General features: G+C 39.0%; 1 pseudogene; it reads left to right on the forward strand.

Annotated features, from left to right (window-relative positions):
- The first annotated feature begins 734 nt into the window (after window positions 1-734).
- LOC127645077 (DNA ligase 1-like) lies at window positions 735-14789 on the forward strand (annotated as a pseudogene).
- The last annotated feature ends 10069 nt before the right edge of the window (window positions 14790-24858 follow it).

Consider the following 24858-nt stretch of genomic DNA (forward strand, 5'->3'; position numbering starts at 1 on the left):
TCCTTTTTTTTTCCCCCAGACTGAAAAACATCGAAACACTTTCTGCGCTCTGTTATTCTACTCTCTCAGGTGAAGAACGACACAAACTGTGTGTTTGTGTCGTTCTTCTTTAATCACACTAATTATACAGGGGTCGTATTCAGAAAATTCCTGTCTGACAATGCACTTAGGAAATGTTATTCTGTAACAGCTTTTGTCCTAAATGAGATCCTAACTGAAATTGCCATGGTAACCAAGTAGATAAGGTAGGATTCTTAAGTTGGGATATGTTTTAATAAATAAATACCTTCTTATAAAGATAAAATAATTTGTGACCTGTGCTGCTTCTAAAAATGTGTTCCTCAGTACAAATGTTATAAATTTTATATACATTTGTTATAAACAAATGTATATTGCTGACTTTTCTGTCATTTGATCATCGCACGTTTATGTAGTTTTTTTTATAAAAATAAAGTAAAGTACAGTTTCATGGCTGATTAGAAATTAGTAATTTTTTTTTTAATTCAGCTACCATCGACAGGCAAAGCGAAGTTGATTTTGGACCCTGATTGTGTGTTGAGGTTTACCTGTATGCTTTCTGTGTGTATTTATTTGAAGAGGGGGAGAGCATGAATGTTTTCCAGATCAGTATTTAGTCTGTTGTCCGTTTGTTTAGATGACCTGTTGTGCTGTGTATACCTGTGTCTGAACCAGCTTGGCCCTGCGCCCAGCTTGGCGTTGGGGAGACCATCCTAATGAAAGCCGTTGCTCAAGCAACAGGTGTGAGGAACACAGAGATGTACACAAATTTTAGTGTGTTTTTTAAAGTGATTCGGTATTCTTGCACACTCTCTCTGCCTGACCCCTGGGGTTTTACATCTGTTGCCAGGGCGACAGCTAGACAAACTCAAGGCAGAGGCTCAGGAGAAAGGTGACCTTGGATTGGTTGCAGAAAGTTCACGCAGCAACCAAAGAATGATGTTTGCACCGGCCATTCTGAGTGCAGGGGGCGTGTTCAGCAGACTGAAGGAGATTGCCAGCATGAGTGGAAACTCTGTGAGTATAGAAGAAAATAACACCTCATTTACCCATATGCGGACTTAAACCTGTATGACTTTCTTTCTTCTGCAAAACACAAAGATATTTTAAAGAAATATTTCACCCAAAAAATGAAAATTCTCTCATCATTTACTCACCCTCAGGCCATTCTAGAGGTGCATGGCTTACTTTTTTTCTGCAGAACACTATTTTTAGAAGATATTTTGTTGAATATTTCAGCTCCGTAGGTCCATACAAAGCAACTGAATGTTGGCCAGAACTTTGAAGCTCCAAAAAGCACAAAGGCAGCATAAAAGTAATCCAGTGGTTAAATCCATGTCTCCACTTTCACTTTGATATTCTTTTATTTTTGTGGCGATTCACAATCGCCAACATCATACAACTTCTGAAGACATGGACTGATCCACAAGAGTCATATGGGTTACTTTTATGCTGCCTTTTAAGTGCTTTTTGAGCTTCAAAGTTCTGGCCACCATTCACTTGCATTATATGAAAAGAGCTGTGATATTCTTAAAATCTTAGTGTTCAGCAGAAGAAAGAAAGTCTTAAACCTCTGGGATGGAAATTAGTAAATGAGAGAATTTTCATTTTTGTGTGAACTATTCCTTTAATGGAGATGATGTGAATATATCCATACAATGCAAGTGAATGGGGTCCAACACTTTCAAGCTCCACCTGCTCTGCCCTCGTGCTGCTTTATCCATGATTGAGCCATGTTGATAATTGATCAGTGTAGTGTTGTTTCATTCCGCTTTTGAAGCAAGCAAAATGCACTCCAACTGCGACTGTTTAATTGCCTTTGGTCCAGCAAGCTTAATATACAGGGCAGTGCATTGCATTTTTTATTTAATGTTTGAATTAAGATTTTAGTATCATTATCATCAGGTGTAAATAAGGTGAAGACTGCTGATGAAGCGGCACATAGACGGCACTGTCACGAGGCTTTTCGCAGTGCAGTTCAGTATGGGCCTATCACAAACTATTATTATTAGTTGAGGATTAAAAAAACATATTTTATAGATACTGCTGTGGCATACAGTGAGGAAAATAAGTATTTGAACACCCTGCTATTTTGCAAGTTCTCCCACTTAGAAATCATGGAGGGGTCTGAAATTGTCATCGTAGGTGCATGTCCACTGTGAGAGACATAATCTAAAAAAAAAAATCCAGAAATCACAATGTATGATTTTTTAACTATTTATTTGTATGATACAGCTGCAAATAAGTATTTGAACACCTGAGAAAATCAATGTTAATATTTGGTACAGTAGCCTTTGTTTGCAATTAAACGTTTCCTGTAGTTTTTCACCAGGTTTGCACACACTGCAGGAGGGATTTTGGCCCACTCCTCCACACAGATCTTCTCTAGATCAGTCAGGTTTCTGGGCTGTCGCTGAGAAACACGGAGTTTGAGCTCCCTCCAAAGATTCTCTATTGGGTTTAGGTCTGGAGACTGGCTAGGCCACGCCAGAACCTTGATATGCTTCTTACAGAGCCACTCCTTGGTTATCCTGGCTGTGTGCTTCGGGTCATTGTCATGTTGGAAGACCCAGCCTTGACCCATCTTCAATGCTCTAACTGAGGGAAGGAGGTTGTTCCCCAAAATCTCGCAATACATGGCCCCGGTCATCCTCTCCTTAATACAGTGCAGTCGCCCTGTCCCATGTGCAGAAAAACACCCCCAAAGCATGATGCTACCACCCCCATGCTTCACAGTAGGGATGGTGTTCTTGGGATGGTACTCATCATTCTTCTTCCTCCAAACACGGTCAGTGGAATTATGACCAAAAAGTTCTATTTTGGTCTCATCTGACCACATGACTTTCTCCCATGACTCCTCTGGATCATCCAAATGGTCATTGGCAAACTTAAGACGGGCCTTGACATGTGCTGGTTTAAGCAGGGGAACCTTCCGTGCCATGCATGATTTAAAACCATGACGTCTTAGTGTATTACCAACAGTAACCTTGGAAACGGTGGTCCCAGCTCTTTTCAGGTCATTGACCAGCTCCTCCCCTGTAGTTCTGGGCTGATTTCTCACCTTTCTTAGGATCATTGAGACCCCACGAGGTGAGATCTTGCATGGAGCCCCAGTCCGAGGGAGATTGACAGTCATGTTTAGCTTCTTCCATTTTCTAATGATTGCTCCAACAGTGGACCTTTTTTCACCAAGCTGCTTGGCAATTTCCCCGTAGCCCTTTCCAGCCTTGTGGAGGTGTACAATTTTGTCTCTAGTGTCTTTGGACAGCTCTTTGGTCTTGGCCATGTTAGTAGTTGGATTCTTACTGATTGTATGGGGTGGACCGGTGTCTTTATGCAGCTAACGGCCTCAAACAGGTGCATCTAATTTAGGATAATAAATGGAGTGGAGGTGGACATTTTAAAGGCAGACTAACAGGTCTTTGAGGGTCAGAATTCTAGCTGATAGACAGGTGTTCAAATACTTATTTGCAGCTGTATCATACAAATAAATAGTTAAAAAATCATACATTGTGATTTCTGGATTTTTTTTTAGATTATGTCTCTCACAGTGGACATGCACCTACGATGAAAATTTCAGACCCCTCCATGATTTCTAAGTGGGAGAACTTGCAAAATAGCAGGGTGTTCAAATACTTATTTTCCTCACTGTATTTCCATTCACAAGTACAAATCTTTTCAACAATCTCCAGAGTAAAAATTTCTAAAATTAGATAAATAAAATGTTCTAAGGTTTGAATGCAGCTTATTGGAGGATTCGGTTTTCTCCTTCAAGCATCCCCCTGGGGAAAGAACTATTTGTGTCTCACAGAAACCTGGTAGTAGCTGACAACATTTGCAATTTTGGCCTGTAAATTCCTCACATAAAGCTGTTGTATGACTTTAGATAACTTGGAACTTAGCTCAAGAGTCATATGAACTACTTTTTAAGGTTCCAATTATTTACTTTTGTTGGAAAGCACAATGCATTATAAGGCTGCACACTTATTTTGTAAATAAAATAAATATATGTATTTTTTTAATTAAATAGAACAAATTAATAATTTGTTTGAATGTAATCTCTTGCATAGTCCTTAAAAACAAATAAAAATGCACTTTAAAAGTCCTAGAAAGTCCTTGAATTTAATTTGGAAGCATCTGTACGAACACTGCTAACATCTTATGCTTTAGAATGTTTTATCAGGTTTTAAATATATTAAATAGTTCTACTATGTATATTTAAATTGGTGCATATACATTAACACGAATAAACATTCTTCCTTTTCATTTAGGCAGTGGAAGACATTCAAAGCAATACATAAATATGTACATTAGAGAAATACTGAATATTTTGTATACTGTATATATATATATATATATATATATATATATATATATATATATATATATATATATAAACCTTCATATATATATATATATATATATATATATATATATATATATATTATACATTGCCCAGTTCTATTAGCTAAATCCATCCATCCATCCACAAACAAAATTACAATTGTAGCTACAAGTGTTGTCTATATATTAAAATTTCCATAATTTGTACCTTACATCTACAGGAATTACAGAATATTGTTACCAAATTAGACAAGTGGTACAGTTTCTATAGATATCACTTCAGTACACTAATAATGTTCATATCGGATACATTCCTATTTTTCAGTGAGATGCCAAATTATGATGCCATTATCCGTGTCATGCTGAAAGGGGGCATAGACGAGCTGCCCAAACACTGCAAGCTCACTCCAGGTACTGACCAATCACAGCTAACTTTGTTCTTACACAGCTAATAGGCTGAAAGTTTCCATTTAGAATCACACTAAATGGTGTTTTGTGTTCCAGGTGTGCCCCTTCGGCCAATGTTGGCTCACCCCACTAAAGGGTTCGGTGAGGTAATGGAATGATTTCCTGAGGCGTCTTTCACCTGCGAGTACAAGTATGATTGAGAGAGGGCCCAGGTGTGATATTTTAATCTTTTTCCACAAGATGGAGCCACATTCATAAGTTTCAAGACTATTGTTTCTGTTTCTATAGTGATGCCATTGAACATTGAACATTCTCTGAATTACAGACTTTTCTTTTGTGTTTGACAGATCCATATTCTTGAGAATGGAAACCAAGAGGATAACACAACCAAATACCCTGATATCATCTCACGAATCCCACAGGTGACACATTAACACACACATACTTAAACGCTATTAGTACGGCAGCAGTGGATTTCAGAAAAATTTTGAAACCAAGCAACCAAAAATGTCTTGTTGCAGTCGGTGTTGATTGGGACAAAGACTCAAATAAACATGGAAATGATTTCTCGCTTGACGTTTTATCGTTTTGTGACACCTGATTAGGACACTATTACACTCCTATCTTTCTCTATCACTCACTTTTACTTTTTCAGACTCTTTATTTTATCTTTGTGCATCTGTCTCTTGCTCTCTATTTCTCAAAGGCGATATTTGTTCTCCGTCACCCTGCTCCGTACCCTTCAAAAGAAAAGCAATAATGGATTCTAGCCCTAAAGCAATGAAAGAATTTGATGAATGACACAAGCCCACACATACACACAGATAAATCAGTGAAAGCTCTCACAAATGTCTGTTGTTTTGCTTATCAGTGTGTCCATATTCTCAATATCTCACTCTGCTCTCCCCTTTTCTAAGCTGTCTGATATAAAATGCAAAACTGTGTGTTATATGAGAATCAAAGCCGTCTTGAGTCATCAGCATGACGTCATGTAGGGAATTAAATTACAAGCATGTTCACAAAAAACCTCATATGCTCAGCTGCAACTGCCATACACTCTATGAATACACTTTATCACAGGAATAGCAATAGAAGTATAAATGTCACGTGATTGTGCTTTGCGAATTGGTACTTCTTAAAGCCACAGTGACCTTTATTGTGAGTGATTTTTTTCATTTTATTTTTTTGAAGCATTGTATGCTTGATGAAAAGTGCTATATAAATAAAATTATTATTAATATAAACAAGTGATTTAAAAGGTCTGAGGGGTGTGTCTGGGGGGGCTTTGCTCAGCATTGATGTTGTGTCTTGTTCAGTTGCTGATTGTTGATTGAATAGATGTTTTCACATCTATCTCTCTTTCTCTCAGGTGAAGAAAGCCAGTGTAAGGTCCTGTGTTCTGAAAAAAACAGATCCAGCCATTTCAAGTCCTCACCACACACAAGAGGAAGGTGAGAAGAATGAGTAGAGGAAGAGATATTATACAAAAAAAAGCTAAATATGGAAGTAGGCCTGTTGCGATTATTAAATAACCATCTGATTACGGTTATTTGATCTAACGATTTATTGTGAACTTCAAATTCCAATTACATTTTAATGCCCAAATAAGGGAATTTTAAGTGAATATATAAATGCCATCAGTGGTGTGTTTGTCTCATTCAGTTGAACTCCAAGCGACACTGAGCAAATACACGTGTCAGGAACTCCCGCAAAAATAAAAACTAACAAATGTAAACTTTGATAGTGAACGCAAAGTCCTCCGGCTTCACTTTAAACTATCGTTTAATGGCAAATATTCCTGGTCATATCAGGTGCATACATGCTGTGTTAATTACATGCAATGACACAGAGGAGAAGACACATGCTTACTCTATTTCTGTGGGGTGATAAAATTATGAAACGAAATATAAAAATATTGCCTCATGAGAAATAAGGGCTCATGTTTTTAATCAAAGAGCGTGTAAAAGTGATGAAATTAGGACAGAAATGTTTTACTATTGCTCAATAAAATGTAATTATGTGTGTGTGTGTGTGTGTGTGTGTGTGTGTGTGTGTGTGTGTGTATGTACGCGTGTGTTATAAAAACAACTGTGTAAATATAAAATTAACCAAAACTAAAGTTGACCAAATGAGACATATTTTAAGTATTTAGAAATAATTTGATCTTAAAAACATAATTTTTCATGTCATTCATTATGTTTTGAAGCCTTAAAAGGAAATCATATACCCCCATTTCATTATGTAATTTACATATTTTAAGTTAAATATATAAAAAAGTAACTTCTTAAGGAGTGAAGTACACATGCACACCATTTTCTGACAGTTAATCGTGAAAACCCTAAAACAGATCAACATAATTGCAATAATTTGTTTGACAATTAATTGCTAGGCAAAATTCATAATCGTGATGGAAGTGAGAAGTTTGAAAAGACTTAAATGTGTTATCAAAAGAATGAAACTATTGTTGGGAGAGGGGGGGGTACTCCTGTTGCTCAACTGGTAGCGCATGTTACTAGCAATGCCAAGAAAATGTGTTTGATACCCAATAGAACACATGTACCGTATACACATATACAGTAGCTTGAATGGATATAAGCATCTGGTAAATGTATTGTAAACTTGAGCAGAGGAATGTATGTGTTTCAGGATGTGGACGCCTCTGAGATCAAGGTTCAGGTGTGTGCATACGCCTTTGACCTGCTCTACTTGAACAGATAGGTAATATGATGATGATGATGATGATGATGACAGCTAATAGCCAATCACATTTGAGAAACTGTACATGTCTCGTAAAACTTTTTATATGCTTTATATTATAAATTGTGTCTGCCTCTGTTTCTTTTCTTGAATTATCTCTTTTTCAGTCTCTGGTGTGAGAGCCTCTGTGCAAACGCAGGGCTCTGTTACGAGAGAGTTAACTCTGATAACACTGAAACCATCGTTGAGTTCATGGAGCAGTCTGTACGAGGTGTGTCCATTTGTGAAATGTAGACAACTGATGGAGAGTCTTTAGAGAACTGAATTGTTTAGGTTGTGCATCTCACTGTGAGCTGCCGTCATTATCTATCAATACAAATTTGTAATAATCATTAGTAAACCAATTATATTATATTATTACTTAGTTATGTTCAAGGAGTTTAAACATGCAATTTTGTCTTTTTGACAGATTCTTGTGAGGGCTTAATGGTGAAAACTCTGGAAAAACATGCAACATACGAGATTGCCAAACGCTCCCACAACTGGCTCAAGGTTATTTTTTTCCTTTTCAGTTTTAAGGAGTAGAAACCTTGTGGTAGTTATTTGTTACATTTCAGCAAGTCTATTTTATAAAGTCAGACTGCAAGAACTGAAGCTGCTCCTGCCTCTGACACTTTCCGGCTAAATGTGAATCCTTTTTTTTTTTTTTCAGTCATTACATTTATTTCCATAAAAATAATATTTCAATCCAACATTTTTATTCTCTCATCATTTACTCACCCTCAATACAGGCCAGATGTGTATGACTTTCTTTCTTCTGCTGAACACACAGATGTTTAGAAGAAAATATCAGCTGTGTAAGTCCACACAATGCAAATTAATGGGTACCAACATTTTGAAACTCTAAAAAGCACATAAAGGCAGCATAAAAGTTATCCATACGGCTCCAGTGGTTTAATCCATGTCTTCAGAAGCAATTCAGTCGATTTTGGTTGAGAACAGACCAAAATATTACTCCTTTTTCCACTATAAATCTTGACATCAGCTATCTCCATGGCGACCATGATTTCAAGCTCAATTTTTTTTCCTATAGCACCATCTAGCACTCTGCGTATGCGTCAAGTGCTAGGAAATGTAATCGAGATTGAAATCATGATCGTGCCTAGAGACTGCAATGGCAAGATGAACGGTGAAAAAGGAGTCATATTTTGGTCTATTTCTCACCCAAATCCAATTGGATTTCTACTGAAGACACTGATTAATTCAATGGACTCTTATGGATTACATTTATGCTGCCTTTATGTGTTTTTTAGAACTTCAACGCTTTGTTCACCATTCACATGCATTGTGTGGACCAACAGAGCTTAGATATTTTTCTAAAGATCTTCATTTTTGTTCATCAGAAGAAAGAAAGACACTTCTGTGATGGCATGAGGGTGAGTAAATGATGAAAGAATTTTCATTTTTGGGTAAACTATTCCTTTAAGCTGTTCTACAACTCTGTTTCCACAGCCTTTGTCTCTAACACCTCAATAACTCACAGGATGTCATTACATGTCACTTGGCCTTGGGTTAAAGAAGAAGGAAAAAAAAGCTTAAGATAAGCTTAAAACTCTAAATTAAATTTTTTTTTTTCATTAGATATTTTTTAGCCATGCTTAGAATTGCATGTTAAATTGTATTTTTTTTTATTTAGCAGAATTTTAAATCCAATTAACTAAGTAAAACAATTATTTAGTAAGGTTTATTTCTAAAACAAGTGGAAAAACAAATCTGCCAGTGGAACATGACAAATTACTCTGATTCAAGATGTGCTTCCCAGGTAAATTTATCCTGTTTTAAGGATTTATAGATATTTTTACTCTAAATAACAAGCCAAAGATACAGAAAGTAATATGATTTTTTTGCAGTGTCATATGGCAATTGTTTTTATATGTATGCTACTGTCAAGACTATTATATCCTGGTCTGGTATATTGTTTCTAATGGTCTGTTTTTCTGTCTGCAGCTGAAGAAGGACTATCTTGAAGGTGTCGGGGACACAGTGGATCTGTGTGTGATTGGTGCTTATCTGGGGAAGGGAAAGAGAGCAGGCAGCTACGGAGGATTTTTACTGGCCTGTTACGATGAGGAGAACGAAGAGTTCCAGTCTGTCTGCAAGGTGTGTGTGTGTGTGTGTGTGTGTGTCTGAAAAAGAACTGTGAAATTTATACACTTTCCATACACATTTTAAAATGCATAAAGTGCTCTGGTTCAAAGGATTTGGGTGTGTGTGTGTACATCACACAAAAAAAGTGTTTTGTTTTTGGTCAGATTGGAACAGGCTTCAAGGATGAAGATCTGGAACAACATTACAATTTCTTGAAGGTACTGCAGTGTTTGCACTATTTGTTTTGTGTGTGTTTGGAAGTATATGGGTGTGTATTTATCTTTTCATTTGTAATGCACTTCAGGAGCACATTTTAACTAAGCCACGCCCATATTATCGTGTGGACCAATCAGCAGAGCCAGACGTCTGGCTGGAGGCAGTACAAGTATGGGAGGTGAAATGTGATGACCTTTCACTGTCACCGGTCTACAAAGCAGCGATGGGATTGGTCAGTACCCCACAAACATCTGCAACATGAAGCTGAATCTGTAACTTTGTTGACTGCTGATTTCACTGTTTATATCCAGATGTGTCAGGATGTTATTGGAAAATGTCTTGGTTATGTGTCACGTTGTCTGAAGCCCTTATACAATCACTTTATACAAGCAATTCATTGACTGATAGTGCTTAAGTGATGCCCCCTAGGGAGCTATGTCACGGGTTCCATAAAGGCGCTCGCTTTCGTGTCATCGAGTCAGATTTTCTCCAAAAGGCATGAGCTTTTGTAGCTGCTAGAGAGTATGGCCAGCTACATAGGTTATATACTTAATTGAACGTAACTGAAACGTTGCAAATTTCCGAAGGCGAAGGTAAACCGCACACTTTAAGCATTTGAAATTGCATCAATAAGCCAATGAGGCAGTCTTTGCTTTGATGCCGAAACACCTCTGTTGCAGAGATTTGATCAGTGGAAAGCATAAAGATGTGCTCTCGACCACTGATGCGCCAGCACATCAATGTCCACTGGTGCCGGGGGCGAGAGAGAAAACCAGAGGGAACAGTGCAACGTCTCGATCGAAGCAAACAGGTCCACTTCCTCTCTGCTGTACCTCCTCCAGATTTGTTCTACAGGGGTCAGACCCTGTCTGGACAGGAGATCCACCCCCAAGATCAACCGGCCTGGAAAATGTACTACTCATAGAGATAATACATTGTCCCGTGCCCACAGAAGAATGCAACGTGCCAGCCTTAGCATGGCACGAGAGCGCACCCCTCTCTGGTAATTGATGTAGGACACCACCGTCCTGTTGTCCAACTGGATGAGGACATGACTGTCCTGAATCTCCGGAAGGAAAAAACTAAATCCCAATAGCACTGTGAGCATCTCCAGCCAGTTTATGTGCCAATATTGGCACTGGCCCTTCCAGAAACCATTGGCTGAATGACCTTCGTGTACAGCACCCCAAGGTGTCCGATCGCACTCCTATCTTCTCAGACGCAAATCCGGAATCCCAAATGGCTCCAGCACACAGAGCTCCAAATCTGGAGGCCGTAGAAATGGAACAAGTGGGGATAACGCCTCACGGTGAGAAATTGTAAGCCTCTACGAAGCGCTGTTGTCCTCGTCGATCCCTTGTAATGTTTGGAAGAAACCAAATTGATATTGCTTTGAAATTTACGTTGTGTCAACAATGTCCTTGTGTGTTTGCCACTCAAAAGGGAGAAAAGTAATCCTCGCTTCGAGTTGCTAGAAACAAACATGGGCTTAGACAGTTTTGTGCACTGAAGAACAGAAAATATGACTAATTTGCGCACAAGCAAGTGCCTTTTACGTAGCTCCCTAGGGTGCGCCACTTAAGCGCCATCAGCCAATAAATTGCCGTGATTGTATGAGGGCTTCAGACCACGTGACACTCGGGCAGTGTCCTATAGTGGTCATACGCAGCTTGAGTTTCACAAAAGGGAACTAGCTTGTTACTACGCTATTTAAAAAAAAAAAAAAACGGCCCAGGGCTGTTAATCAGATATTCATTGGATCGAACCCCACGGCCACCACCATTGTGCCCTTGAGCAAAGCACTTAACTCCAGGTTGTTCCGGGGGGATTGTCCCTGTCAGTGGCGGCTGCTGGTCTTTCAAAGAGGGGAAGCTCATTTTCGGCCTACATTATAAACTTATTTACCCTATTTTTTGCACTAAATCAATCTTAGGTGTTGATCTGCCCTGCTGTTTAATTCTAATCGTCTGCCATCGTGCGCAGTTTCACCCGTACAACGCTAGCCTAGCCTACTGTATGAATGAATGAATGAACGAACAAACGAACGAACGAACGCTCTAAAACAAAATATATTAAACTTGGTAAAACTGAAACAAGGAATGTGGTGTATAATTGTGTGAAATGTATTATGCAAATTGACTAGCAATTTCGCCAAACAAATATAAAGAAATAGGTTGCAGCAGTTTGTCTTTCGACTACACTTGAGAAATCCGCGATGGGACTGAGCCTGAAATAGCTTCAGTGACTTCTTATAGTACAGATTCGCTGTCAATCAAAAGGAGATGCAGTCTTTCGACAGATCCTCCAATCATCACGCTGAAGCCCGGAGTCCGGGCCAGCCCACTCCTCATTCACCCCCAGAGACGCTGAGCGTCCGTGGGCGGACATAATCGCAGCATTTATCCAATGACCGCCTATTTTCGAGCACTGAAAAAACTGTTCAGAGCAGCCCCATTGAAGTCAATGGACGCTCGGCTTCAACAGGGAAATGCACTGACGCTACGGGAATGTATGAGAAGTAAATCGAGTCAGCCGACCTGTTATATGTAATGTAGCTGATTCTGAACGAACTCGTCTTCGAGATGAACGTGTTCTAACGCATTTTTAGTCAATAAATTGTTTACACAATAGTACATATTTGACCATTATTTTTTTGACATTATAGGGGAAGCTGAGCTTCCCTTGCAGTCTTAAAGAAATCCCCACTGGTCCCTGTAATAAGTGCACTGTAAGTCGCTTTGGATAAAAGCATCTGCCAAATGCATAAATGTAAATGTGAATGAGTGCCAAACATTTTAAGCTAAAAAAACAAAAGGCACAAAGTCAGCATAAACGTAATCCATAAAACTCTAGCAGTTTAATCCATGACTTCTGAAGTGATTATGATAGCTGTGGGTGAAAAATAGATCAATAGTTAAGTTGGTTTTTAACTTAAATTCTCCTACCTGCCCAGTAGGTGGCGATATACACAAAGAATGCGAATCACCAAAAACAAAAGAGGAATGTGAAAGTGGAGAGCGATTGTAAAAAAAAAAAAAAAAAGGATTTGAATATTGATCGGTTTCTCACCCACACCTTTCATATTGCTTCAGAAGACATAGAGTTAACCACTGGAGTCTTATAGATTACTTTTAGGCTATTTATGTCAAGTCAAGTCATTTTTATTTGTATTTATCTTTCACAACACACATCGTTTCAAAGCAGCTTTACAGAAAATCATGCAATAACAGAAAATGAAACCGTAATACCTATAAAGTCTTAGTGATCATTGTGTAATTTGATAAAATACGATTATGAAGTGTGAACCACACCTGGAGTCACAAGTTCAAATCCAGTCAGGGTTCCTAAGCAACCAATTGGCCCTGTTGCTAGGGTGGGTAGAGTCACGCTGGGTTAACCTCCTCATGGTTGCTATAATGTGGTTCTCGCTCTCTATGGGGCACGTGGTGAGTTGTGCATGGATGCCGTGGAGAATAGCGTGACTCCCCACACGCGCTAGGTCTCCGCGGCAACATGCTCCACAATCCACGTGATAAAATGCAAAAGAGGCAACTGCGATTCGTCCTCCACCACCCGGATTGAGGCAAGTCACTATGCCACCACGAGGACCTAGAGTGCATTGGGAATTGGGCATGCCAAATTGGGGAGAAAAGAGGAGGGGAAAAAATATGTACTTTAGAGGCTTATGGTGCAATTCTCTCCCTGGCCATCAGGTGGACCCAGAGAAAGGGATTTCACTCTGTTTCCCACGATTCCTAAGGATCAGAGATGACAAAAAAAACAGAGGATGCCACGACAGTGTCACAGGTAACACAAAACAGAAAGACGTAAAATAGGTCTCACAACTGGAAAAATGCTGCAGAGGAAATTACTTGGAAGCACAGCTAGGACAGGCTCATGGGAATGAACTCGCCAGTGCAGGAGACTGCAGTAATTACCCCAGACGGGACAACATTTATTTTGAAAATGTCATAAATACACAATGTATGGACAATACAGAAATTACACTATTTGAGTCTTTGTGAGTTTATGTGCCCTGAAGTTTCATGGCACATGTGAATGAAAGTGAGATTTTAGTTTTTCCTCTTGAAAGTCAAATGTAATGACATTGGTGTACTTTGGAGTCGTGACATTGTGATTTAGTGCAGCAAGTGGAGTGGATCCGATAAAGGAAATCCATCTCTTTACGTGCCACACTGTCTTTGCCACACTCCTTTAGCCCCCTCATTTTCACAGTTCATTTATTTTGGGTTTTCATTAATTCGTGTCTCCCAGTATTCAGAAGAACACACACATTCACAAAGACAATAGCATCGTACTGCAAAGATTTAAGAGTAACAACCACATTTACGTATAGGAGTGAATCCTCTTTAATTATCCTTGCTTGTATTTACAGAACACAGAAGTTGCTCCAGAAATTGCAACGATGCCATAGGAATGTTTTGGCTTCTCCTGGCTTTAAAAAAGAAATACTGATGCCAACAGTTGAACTTGTCTGGCTATTTTTGGCCAAAAATATATATTAGATATTGTAAACCTGGTGTAATCTGAAAAATAATAGAAAATCGACTCTTTTGATTATGCTTGTGATCTACTGCTTTAAAACAGTACGCTCTCTTTCAATCATAATGTATGAATAGCTTATTGCTTTTTTTAAATGGTAGCAACAGCAGTGTAATTAATGACACCAATGTTTAATAAGCTGTTCAATTTATTATTAATAAAAATATGAATAAACTATTTTTCCACCTGATCCAAATAATAGTTTTCTAGTTATAAATTATAATTTGTCTAGCTGTGGGCTGTTTGCAGTTGGTAGGTAACAGGGTTAGGTACAAAACATATTTTGGTACCTGCTTTAATCTCTTTCTTTTTCGCTCGAGATTGCTGATCTCTACAAGAAACAGCAGCAGATTCAAAATCAGGGTGACAAACATGATCTGGAGGACTACTATTGATTCCTGTGGATTAAGGCTGATTAGCTCCTGTTGCCAGCTTGATTTATTCTCATTGAGCGAGGAAGTTTGCATGAATTTTGTTTTTCAATATTTTAGTGCATATTTACATGCTGAATTTTAATGCTGCGACACTGCAAGACTTGATAAAAAATGGAAATTAAAATGTAAATAGTCTGCCGATGATTTGATGGAGCTGAAATAAACACTTGCTTTTCACAAACTGTCTGCCTGCTGGTGTGCAAGTGTTTATGAATGATTTGTCTCTTGTTTGTCTTTTCATGTGATCATGTCTCTTGTGTTCATGGTCTGGGATCATTGTATCAACATTTATCAGCTCACAGAAACATTGATCAGGGTTCCCACAGTCCAGGAATTTTAAAATGGTAATTCCAGGCCTGGGAAAGTAATAGAAATTAATAATATCTTTAAATATCTTGGAACTTACCCAAGCGATTTTTTTTTTTTTAAAGTTATGCTCAGCTCTAATATATATATATATATATACACACATACAGTATCTCACAAAAGTGAGTACACCCCTCACATTTTTGTAAATATTTGATTATATATTTTCATGTGACAACACAGAAGAAATGACACTTTGCTGTAATGTGTATATATATATATATATATATATATATATATATATATATATATATATATATATATATATATGTATGATGCATTTATGTTTAAGTTTGTCTTAAAATCTGGTTTGATCAAATTGTTGTATTGTTCTTGCACTTATTGAATAATTCATTCAAACATTCACAGTGCAGGTTGGAAACAGCACCAGAACCCCTAGGCTAATGATATCAAAAAGCTCATGTATTTATTTCTATAAGTTTTTTTTATTTTGCCAGTAGTTGGCAAACTTGGCATCCAGCATTCAAACATTTTGAGTTTGCTATTCACAAGAAGAATCCGCTGATGTGGACCATGCCCCCCAAAAAAGAGATCTCCCAAGACCTACGATCAATAATATTTGCTTTGCAAAAGCTGGAAACTGTTACAAAGTTATCTCGAAGAGCTTAGATTTTCAACTGTCCACATTTAGACACATTTTCAGTAAATGGAGATGATTTAGCACTATGGCTATACTCTCCCTAGAAGTGGCTATGAGTCAAGATGAGTCAAAGGGCATACTGCAGAATGCACAATGAGGTAAAAAATAATCCTAGAGTAACATCTGTTTATGAGTCTATGGAAAACATTAAAGAAGCATGGTGTCCATGGCAGGACACCACAAAGGAAGCCGCTGGTTTCCAACAAAAACTGCTGACCTCCTGAATTTTGCCAAAGAGCACCTTGACACTCCTCAGTGCTACTGGGAAAATGTTTTGTGGACTGAGGAAACTATGGTTGAATTGTTTGGAAGAACATGCAGCATTACGAATGGCGGAAAGGGCACTGCATTCCAACATTAAAACATCATCCCAACAGTGAAGTACGACGGAGGGAGCATTATGATTTGGGGCTGCTTCAGGACACGGACCTCTTACCATCATTGAGGGGGAAATTAATTCCCAAGTTATCCGACAGGATAATGTTAGGATGGCTGTGAGCCAGCTGAAGCTCAGAAGTTGGGTGATGCTGCAGGACAGTGACCCTAAACATCAAAGTAAATCCACTACAGAATGGCTTCAAAAAAGAAAATTCACCTTTTGGCATGGCCCGGTTAGAGACCAGACCTTAACCTAATAGAGATGCTGTGGAATGACCTCAAGAGAGCCGTTCATACAGACATCCTAAGAATATGGCTAAGCTGAAGCAGTTCTGTGAAGAAGAATGGTCCAAAATTCCCTCTGAACATTGTGCAGCTCTAATCTGCATTACTGGAAATGCTTGGTTGAGATTATTGCTGTCAAAGCATGATCGATCAAAATCCAAGGGTTTGCTTACTGTTTCCACTGCACTGTGAAAGTTTAATGGGATGTGTTCAATAAAGACATTAAATAATATAATTGTTTGTGTGTTTTAAGCTTAAGCACATTTGTGGTTGTCTTTTGATGGAGATGAGATCACATTCCATGACCATTAATGCAGAAAGCCAGCAAATTCCATAGGTTCACATACTTTATCCAGTGAATTCAAATGGCTGGAAAATACTCTGTACCTGGATTCGGAAGGAATGACCGCCGACCGCGATGGGAGGAGGTGCTACCAACCAACTGCCTGGAGCGGTTACTGCTGCCAGGGGCGGGGAGATCCCGATCATCCACCAAAAACATGGCGGGGTGTTCTGTTCACCAGGGGCCGGAGGACTACCTCCAATCTGCCTGGGGAGGATTTGCTGTCTTCCAATAGAGTGTGGAGGAGTGGCCGAGGACCAGCGAGTAATTATTATTATTTTTTTCTCTTTCTCCTCTCTCCCACTGCCGCTCCGTGTTGGCCTTTCCCTCTCTTTTAAGTTTTGTTAATTTGGCACGATCGTCGTGTAGGTGCCAAATTTTGTTTTTGTTTCCCTCAACTTGTCCCCTCTCTCATCCAGGTAGACGGGGATGACCTGTAGGTAGACAGGGCGGAAGGCACGCCCCTCCCCAGGGAAAGAGGAGGGGGGATGCACGTCATGCCGGGGGCTCTCCGGCCTGAGAGAACGAGGGAGGAATGTGGCAGGACGGAGGGCGGGGCCGGGTCATGATTCCGCACACCCGGCCCCTAATTAGGCTAATCAAGCCTCTGAGATGGATAAGTACAGTGCAACAGAGAGGGACATTTACGGACAGCTGTCCAACACCTGTGTTTGTGTTTGTCTTTTTGGTTAAATTTATAATTAACCTATTATTTATATTGTCAAGCCCGTTCTCACCTCCTCCTTTCCCTTTTAACCTCCCTACAGTGTGTTTATGGTGGTCGGTTTGCAATGAATTGGGGAACGGTTCTATTGTCAGTGACTGCAGATGGATAAATTAAATTATCCAGCTCTTTCTCTCCATCACTCTTTTTGTCCTCTCTGTCGCTTCCTTCAAAGAATTCCCTTTCTTTTCCTCACTGTTGGGTCTCGCTCTCTGAAATGAGCCTGGCAGATTTTGATACGGCGCTTCTGTCGGAGTTAAAACTGTAAAGAGAATTTTATAGTGTTGGTGTGACAGTCTTGTAAAAGTGAGTATTTGTAACAGTGGGAGGCTTCACCCATCTGTGAAAGTCTTTGAGAATGGAATTAAACTGAATTAATACAAATTCAATTAATGTGAAATGAATACAGGATGAATTATTCAACAGTTATTGCTCATTAAAAGAGCCCATGAGCTGAATTTAGTTGGTTAGTTTGGATTGCAGATGTATGTTGATTTTAAGGGCCTTGAAGCGTGCAGTTAAATGACCTCTTTTGCCATTCATTAAACAGGGCCCCTGTTATAACCACACAAATTTGTATAATCTGAGAACTGAATTTATCTGGTCCGCCTGATACACATAGGCTTTCTATAGAATTAAGTACTACTTGTACCTTTTCTGCAGGATGCAATTCATCTCTATACATGGAATACCTGTACAGTATGACCTACTAAATTTGCCAAAATATGCTGTATCGCACATTGTGCAACTTGACTTTCCATTTGATCTTTCATTTCCCTTCTTGCAGGGTTTAAACCATACACAGGTTGACCATCATATGTTTTGCCATTGTTCTGGGGGGCATCAGAATTGTCTTGGGGGTACGAAGAAACCTGGTGGGTCCAATGCCTCCTCTATGCCCACTAGCCCTCTTTTAGATTCGCCCATGTATTCATTTGGCCTACAAGTAAGTGTCAAAATATGTGTGAGAGCATTCAAAGGTCTCTCTGCCATAATCTGTTTCTTCTGAGTCAATAATCCACGGCACACCCAGAAGACCACAGTGTATGTTATACTAACTTATCAGCAAACAGCCTGAAACACTCCCTCAGAGTGTTCAGGTCACAGAATCGGTGCAATGAGTCAAACGAATCCCATTCTCTGTCCTCCCCTGTTGACTAAAGGAAGAGAGAAATTAAAATGCTCTCAATTTCTCTCTCCTTCACTCCTACACCAGCACATGGATCTGCAACACAATAACTCACCTTCTGAGACCAAACAATGCCTTTCTTCTGCATTTTGTGCCCCTCCTCTGCCTCCCTTGTTTTGGTGCTCCCTGTGACATCCCTGCCATGTGAGAACAAGTGCCGAGGGTAGAATGGAGGGAGGAAGAAAAGACAGATTGCTCCTTTGTCCTGACATGACTCTGTTGAATGTCATCTCTGTTGCCATTAGGCGAATGCTGCAGTAGCAGTCCATGGCTTGACTATGGTGATGTCAGACAATTTGAAGAGGTCCTTTGCTGTGTTGTTTGAGTGAATTATAGGCTTAATGTCATTAGATATAATGTCTATGCGTGTAATACTTTTCTACTTTTATGGCTGTGTACACAATTGTTTATGATCTATATCTGTTCTGGTCTTGCTGGAGCATGCTCTGATTGGTCAGTGATGGTTGCTTAACCCTCATGCAATGTTCTGTCATTTATTACCAAAATCAATTTGGTTTCTTCAATAAAACTGGTTTCCTTTATCTGACGTTATGAGACTTGGTAACTTTTCATCCATTTGATATCTGAACACACAAAAAAATTGCAGTTGATTTGATCAGCCTTTTCCCAGTCAAAAGTGACAGCAATAGGAAGTGAATGTTAAACACTAAAAATCACAACCACAATACAGAGAAAACACACACAGATATGAAGGGGTGAGACTACCAAACATCAACAGTGCAAAACACACACACACACAAAACATATTTGTAAACAACAACAACAACAAAAAAAAACAATAATGCAGAACACACACACCAAAATGTATTGGTGAGACCATAACACATCTACAATGCTGAACACACACACATCTTGTTACAATAAGGGATAAATTAGGTTATTACTTGTTATTATACTCATTTCAGGTATGCAAAAACTGACAAAAAATTACCTCAATCAAACAAAATGCTAAACTTCGACAAAAGTAGTCTTTGATAATGTTTAAATATATATCTAAATGCAGAACTTGTGACAAAATCTAGAAATCATCTTCTCTTCAACCAGGGATGAATAAGTAGCTCTCTGTAGCCATCTAGTGGTTATACTTGTAACTTCATCTGGTTTAAAAAAAAATTAAAAATTATGGATATTGTGGTATATAGTTTGAGGATTGGTTCAGTATTTGAGAAAATTCATAAGAATAATATTAATATTCATAAGAAAAGTCAAAAATAAATGTTCAAGCTCAAGGTTATATAGGTAAATAATTTAGTAGATGAAAAAAAAACAATTTTTTTAATTTTTGTACTTATATTAAACCAGAACATCCGATTATGAAACAGTGATAATGTTTAAGCAAGGTGGACAGAAAATGAAGACCCTCTTCTCAAAGCTTTCTGGACATTTTTGCATCTTTTACTGTTATTTGCAAAGGTACTTTCAGCAAAGTAGATATTAAATTGTTTAAATTCCACTTCACCGGCTTATTCTTATGTATACACTGCTGCTTTTTTACGTCTATGCATTCCACACATACACAGTCGTCTGTTATCTATTCTCAATTTTCTCATTTTACAGGGTTTTCTCTGCCCTGTCTTTCTCTCCCTTCATTCATTCAAAAGCTGTCAGTCAAGGATGTGTGTTTCAGTAGCTCTCATTTGGGATTCAGGTGATGGTGCCTTTTGATTGGTCCTGCTGTCAATGTCAAAGCCAATGTCAACAATAGGGTTATGCTCTATAATTACCTTCCTTATGTCATGCAACAAACATCCAAAATGTGTTGCTGTCAGTGTGTATGTAACTTTGTTTGTATTGCCTTGTCTCATGTATGCTCATCTTTCCTGTTTTTAGTTGTACCTGCCTAGGGGCTAAAAATTGGCTGAAATGGCTAAACTGGTATATTTACAGAAATATGTAATAAGGTTCCCTGTAGATCTAAACTGAACAAATGAGAGTAGGAACCCGTAACCTTGGAAACCAGTGGGCATGCCATTTTAGAGCTGCTGTTTTTTGTTAGCTGGCTTTTCTTGGCATTAGGTATATCTAACTGGCCTTAAGTAATAGTTCACCCAAAAATGAAAATTCTCTCATCCTTTAGTCACCCTCATGCCATCGCCGATGTGTATGAAGATTTTTAGAAGAATATATCAGCTCTGTAGATCCTTACAATGCAAGTGAATGGTGGTCAGAGCTTTGAAGTGCTAAAAAACACACAAAGGCAGCTTAAAAGTAATCCAGATTGTAAAGAGTGTATCAACTCGTCCTTTCACGTCCTTTCACTTTCATCTGCTTTTAATTTCAGCAAACTTAACGTGTAGATGTGCTCAATGGGAATGAGATCTGGGCTCTTCGTTGGCCATGGCAGAACACTGACATTCCTGTCTTGCAGCAAATCACGCACATAACGAGCCGTATGGCTGGTGGCATTGTCATGCTGGAGGGTCATGTCAGGATGAGCCTACAGGAAGGTTACCACATGAGGGAGGAGGATGTCTTCCCTGTAATGCACAGCATTGAGATTGCCTGCAATGACAACAAGCTCATTCCGATGAAGCTGTGACGCACCGCCCCAGACCATGACGGACCATCCACCTCCAAATCGATCTCGCTCCAGAGTACAGGCCTCAGTGTAACACTAGTTCCTTTGACGATAAACATGTGTCCGACCATCACCCCTGGTGAGACAAAACCACAACTCATCAGTTAAGAGCACTTTTTGCCAGTCCTGTCTGATCCAGCGAAGGTGGGTTTGTGCCCATAGGCGACATTGTTGCCGGTGATGTCTGGTAAGGACCTGCATTACAACAGGCCTACAAGCCCTCAGTCCAGCCTCTCTCAGCCAATTGCGGACAGTCTGAGCACTGATGGAGGGATTGTCATTCCTGGTGTAACTCAGGCAGTTGTTATTGCCATCCTGTACCTGTCCTGCAAGTGTGATATTCGGATGTACTGATCCTGTGCAGGTGTTGTTACACGTGGTCTGGCACTGCAAGGATGATCATCTGTTCTTCCTGTCTCCCTGTAGTGCTCTCTTACGCATCTAAAAGTACGGACATTGCAAATGTATTGTCCTGACCACATCTGCAGTTCCCATGCCTCCATGCAGCATGCCTAAGGCACGTTCACACAGATGAGCAGGGACCCTGGGAGTCAGTAGAAAGGTCTCTTTAGTGTCCTAAGTTTTTATAACTGAGACCTTAATTGTCTACCGTCTGTAAGCTGTTAGTGTCTTAATGACTGTTCCACAGGTGCATGTTCATTAATTGTTTAAATGAACATGGTTCATTGAACAAGCCTGAAAAACATTGTTTAAAAACATGATCACACCATGATGCTATTTATATTTATAACACAAGACATAGGGCCGCATTGTTGCAAAGGGTTTTTCACTTGCATTAACCTAAGATACAATGAGCACTGAATCAAGTTAAAGCACCAGATCTGGACCTCAGAGGAGAGCAATATAATTCTCATCTGTTAGTATAATTCATGTTCAATAGCAAATCAATGCTTATAAAGCCAGTGAATCAGCAGAATCTTGCTACAGTAGTTTAGCTGGTCACTTATGTGGTCTTGCTGTCTAGTAGCATAGTGGTTACCAACACACCAGCATCCCTTATCCAAAGCACATTTTAGTAGAATGATCTGAAATTTGCACAATCAGCTGATGCCATATTCTCCTTTAAACGTGTCTATTTATCACTTTTATCATATCTAAAGATTATCTTGTCTACTTCCATTCGTTCTTCCTTAAGTCAATGCCAGTGTCCTCATATCAACTCATGTATTTATATCACCCTCTCTAAGCTTTGTCCATTTTACCCTGGAATAAGAGGGGTGGGTGTGAGTCTGGAGGAAGAAAAGAATGCAAACCTTTGTCTAGAGACAAAACAATGGAGGAAGAGAAAGAAAGCAGCACTAAATTAGACATGCCAGCTTACCCCATTTCTCTCTCTCTCTCTCTCTCTCTATTCTTGTGGCTGGAAGACGTCAGAGGAGAGAAATCTGGAGAGATGGAGAAAGAGAGGGATGGAGAAATAAATGTATTTGTCTCATCTCTTAAGCATGTCCTGTTAAAAGGGCAGCGAGCGAAGAAATAGTGTCAGGGGGTCTTAAAGTCTCACTGTTTTTCTCTCTTATCCATCTTTCCTTTTCATGTGACATTGTCCACATCGTGCAGTAATTTGCACCTTTTCCTTAATGTTATAGATCAGCCAAAATGTACATTCTGTTATCAATTACTCACTTTCACAATTACGCATATTTTATGGCTTAGGCAGAATGTTACTCTCGGTCACCATTTGCTTTCATTGTATGGAAAAAAGATGCAATGAAAGAGTCCCTCCCCTCTTATTCCACCTGCTACCAACTAACAATTAGCAAATCATGGTTCATTGCTGTGACATAACGAAAGACTATTGGTCATTAAAAAAGGGGGACCTTTGATCTGGTCAAATCTCCTGTTTCAAGATCAACATAGGAAAGAAAACTGCTTGTTAAGTGATTTCAAGGGTTATTGGTTAAGTGTGACATTTTACGATGATAAAATACTTTGATAGTGCACCCAAAAATAAAAAATCTCAATTAATTTACTGACACTCATGCCATTGCACCATCATGCCATAGATGTGTGACTTTCTTTCAGATGCAGAATTTAAATGAAGATTTTTAGAAGAATATTTCAGCTCTGTAGGCCCTCATAATGCAAGCGAATGGGTATGATATTTTTGAAGCTCCAAAAAGCACATAAAGGCAGCATAAAAGTAATCCATAAACTCCAGTGGATAAATCTATATCTTCAGAAGTTATATGATAGGTGTGGGTAAGAAACAGATCAATATTTTAGTCCTTTTTTCTCCCTCATGCCCTTTGGTTGGCAATATGCACAAGGAATGTGAATCGCAAAAACAAAAGAAGAAGAATGTGAGAGTGAAAGTGGAGATTGATAGTAAAACATGACATAAATATTAATCTGTTTCTCACCCACACTTATCATATTGCTTCTAAAGATCTGGATTAACCACTGGAGTTTTAAGGATTACTTTTATGCTGACTTGTGTTATTTTTGGAGCTTCAAAATGTTGCCTCCATTCACTTGCATTGTATGGACAAATCTTCATTTGAGTTCAGCAAATTAATGAAAGTCATACACATCTAGGATGGCATGAGGGTGAGAAATTCTGATAGAATTTGCATTTTTGGGTGAACTTTCCCGTTAAGGTCCTCTGATGCTGTGTTTTTGGCTGTCCATGGGTGCTAGGTCTTTTAGTTTGGCTGCTCCCAGACTAAGAAACTCTCTCCCTTCAAATCTCAGGAGAGCTGCTTCCCTGTCTGATTTCAAATAACTGCTCAAAACATATATTTACTGTATGTGTTACTTTCAAGCGTAAATTCAATTGTTGTATTGTTTGCTTTTCTTTATTACAACTTGTTTGGTTTGCATGTTTCTTCCTCTGTTTTGTACGTGCTTGTTTGTTTGCTGATGCTATAAAGCAACCTTGCGTTTAGAGAGGTGCTCTATAAAACAAACTTATTATGATGATGATTATTATTATTAATGATAATAATAAAAAATATTTGGCCTAAATATTTTTACTGAATAGTCTAGTCTAGTTCTTTAATTTTTTATTTGTGTTTCTTTTTCTTTTTTCAGCGTACATTCTTGGTCATTTAATTATTTACTGCAGACAGTGTTTATCTTTTTACTTAAAAGTCGAGCTTCCCTTGTCCAACAGACATCAGAGAGCTGGTTCATTCTCAGGTTATTGTATCACTTGTCTTTTTAGAAGGAGATGATGAGGAAGAGTGTGAGAGATAATGGCATCAGAGCAGTTTAGTGACTTTATGGCTTTAAGCAAAAGCTCCATGCTCTGCTCGAAGTCGCTAGTAGGCGTTCCTACTGCTGTCGCTTTAACGCTATTGGTGGACTTCACGTCTGACCATAGATTTGAAAATCTGACAGAAGATCCTTTGAAGAGGGTGTCAGTGGAGCTCATGTCACCCGTATCCTTTGAGTAATGTCGAGTCGAGTGCAGGCACGACAGACACGTTTCTCTGAGCGATGTCACTGATTTATATGATTTG

This window comes from Xyrauchen texanus, chromosome 6, assembly GCF_025860055.1.
Source record: "Xyrauchen texanus isolate HMW12.3.18 chromosome 6, RBS_HiC_50CHRs, whole genome shotgun sequence".
Taxonomy (NCBI): Eukaryota; Metazoa; Chordata; class Actinopteri; order Cypriniformes; family Catostomidae; genus Xyrauchen; species Xyrauchen texanus.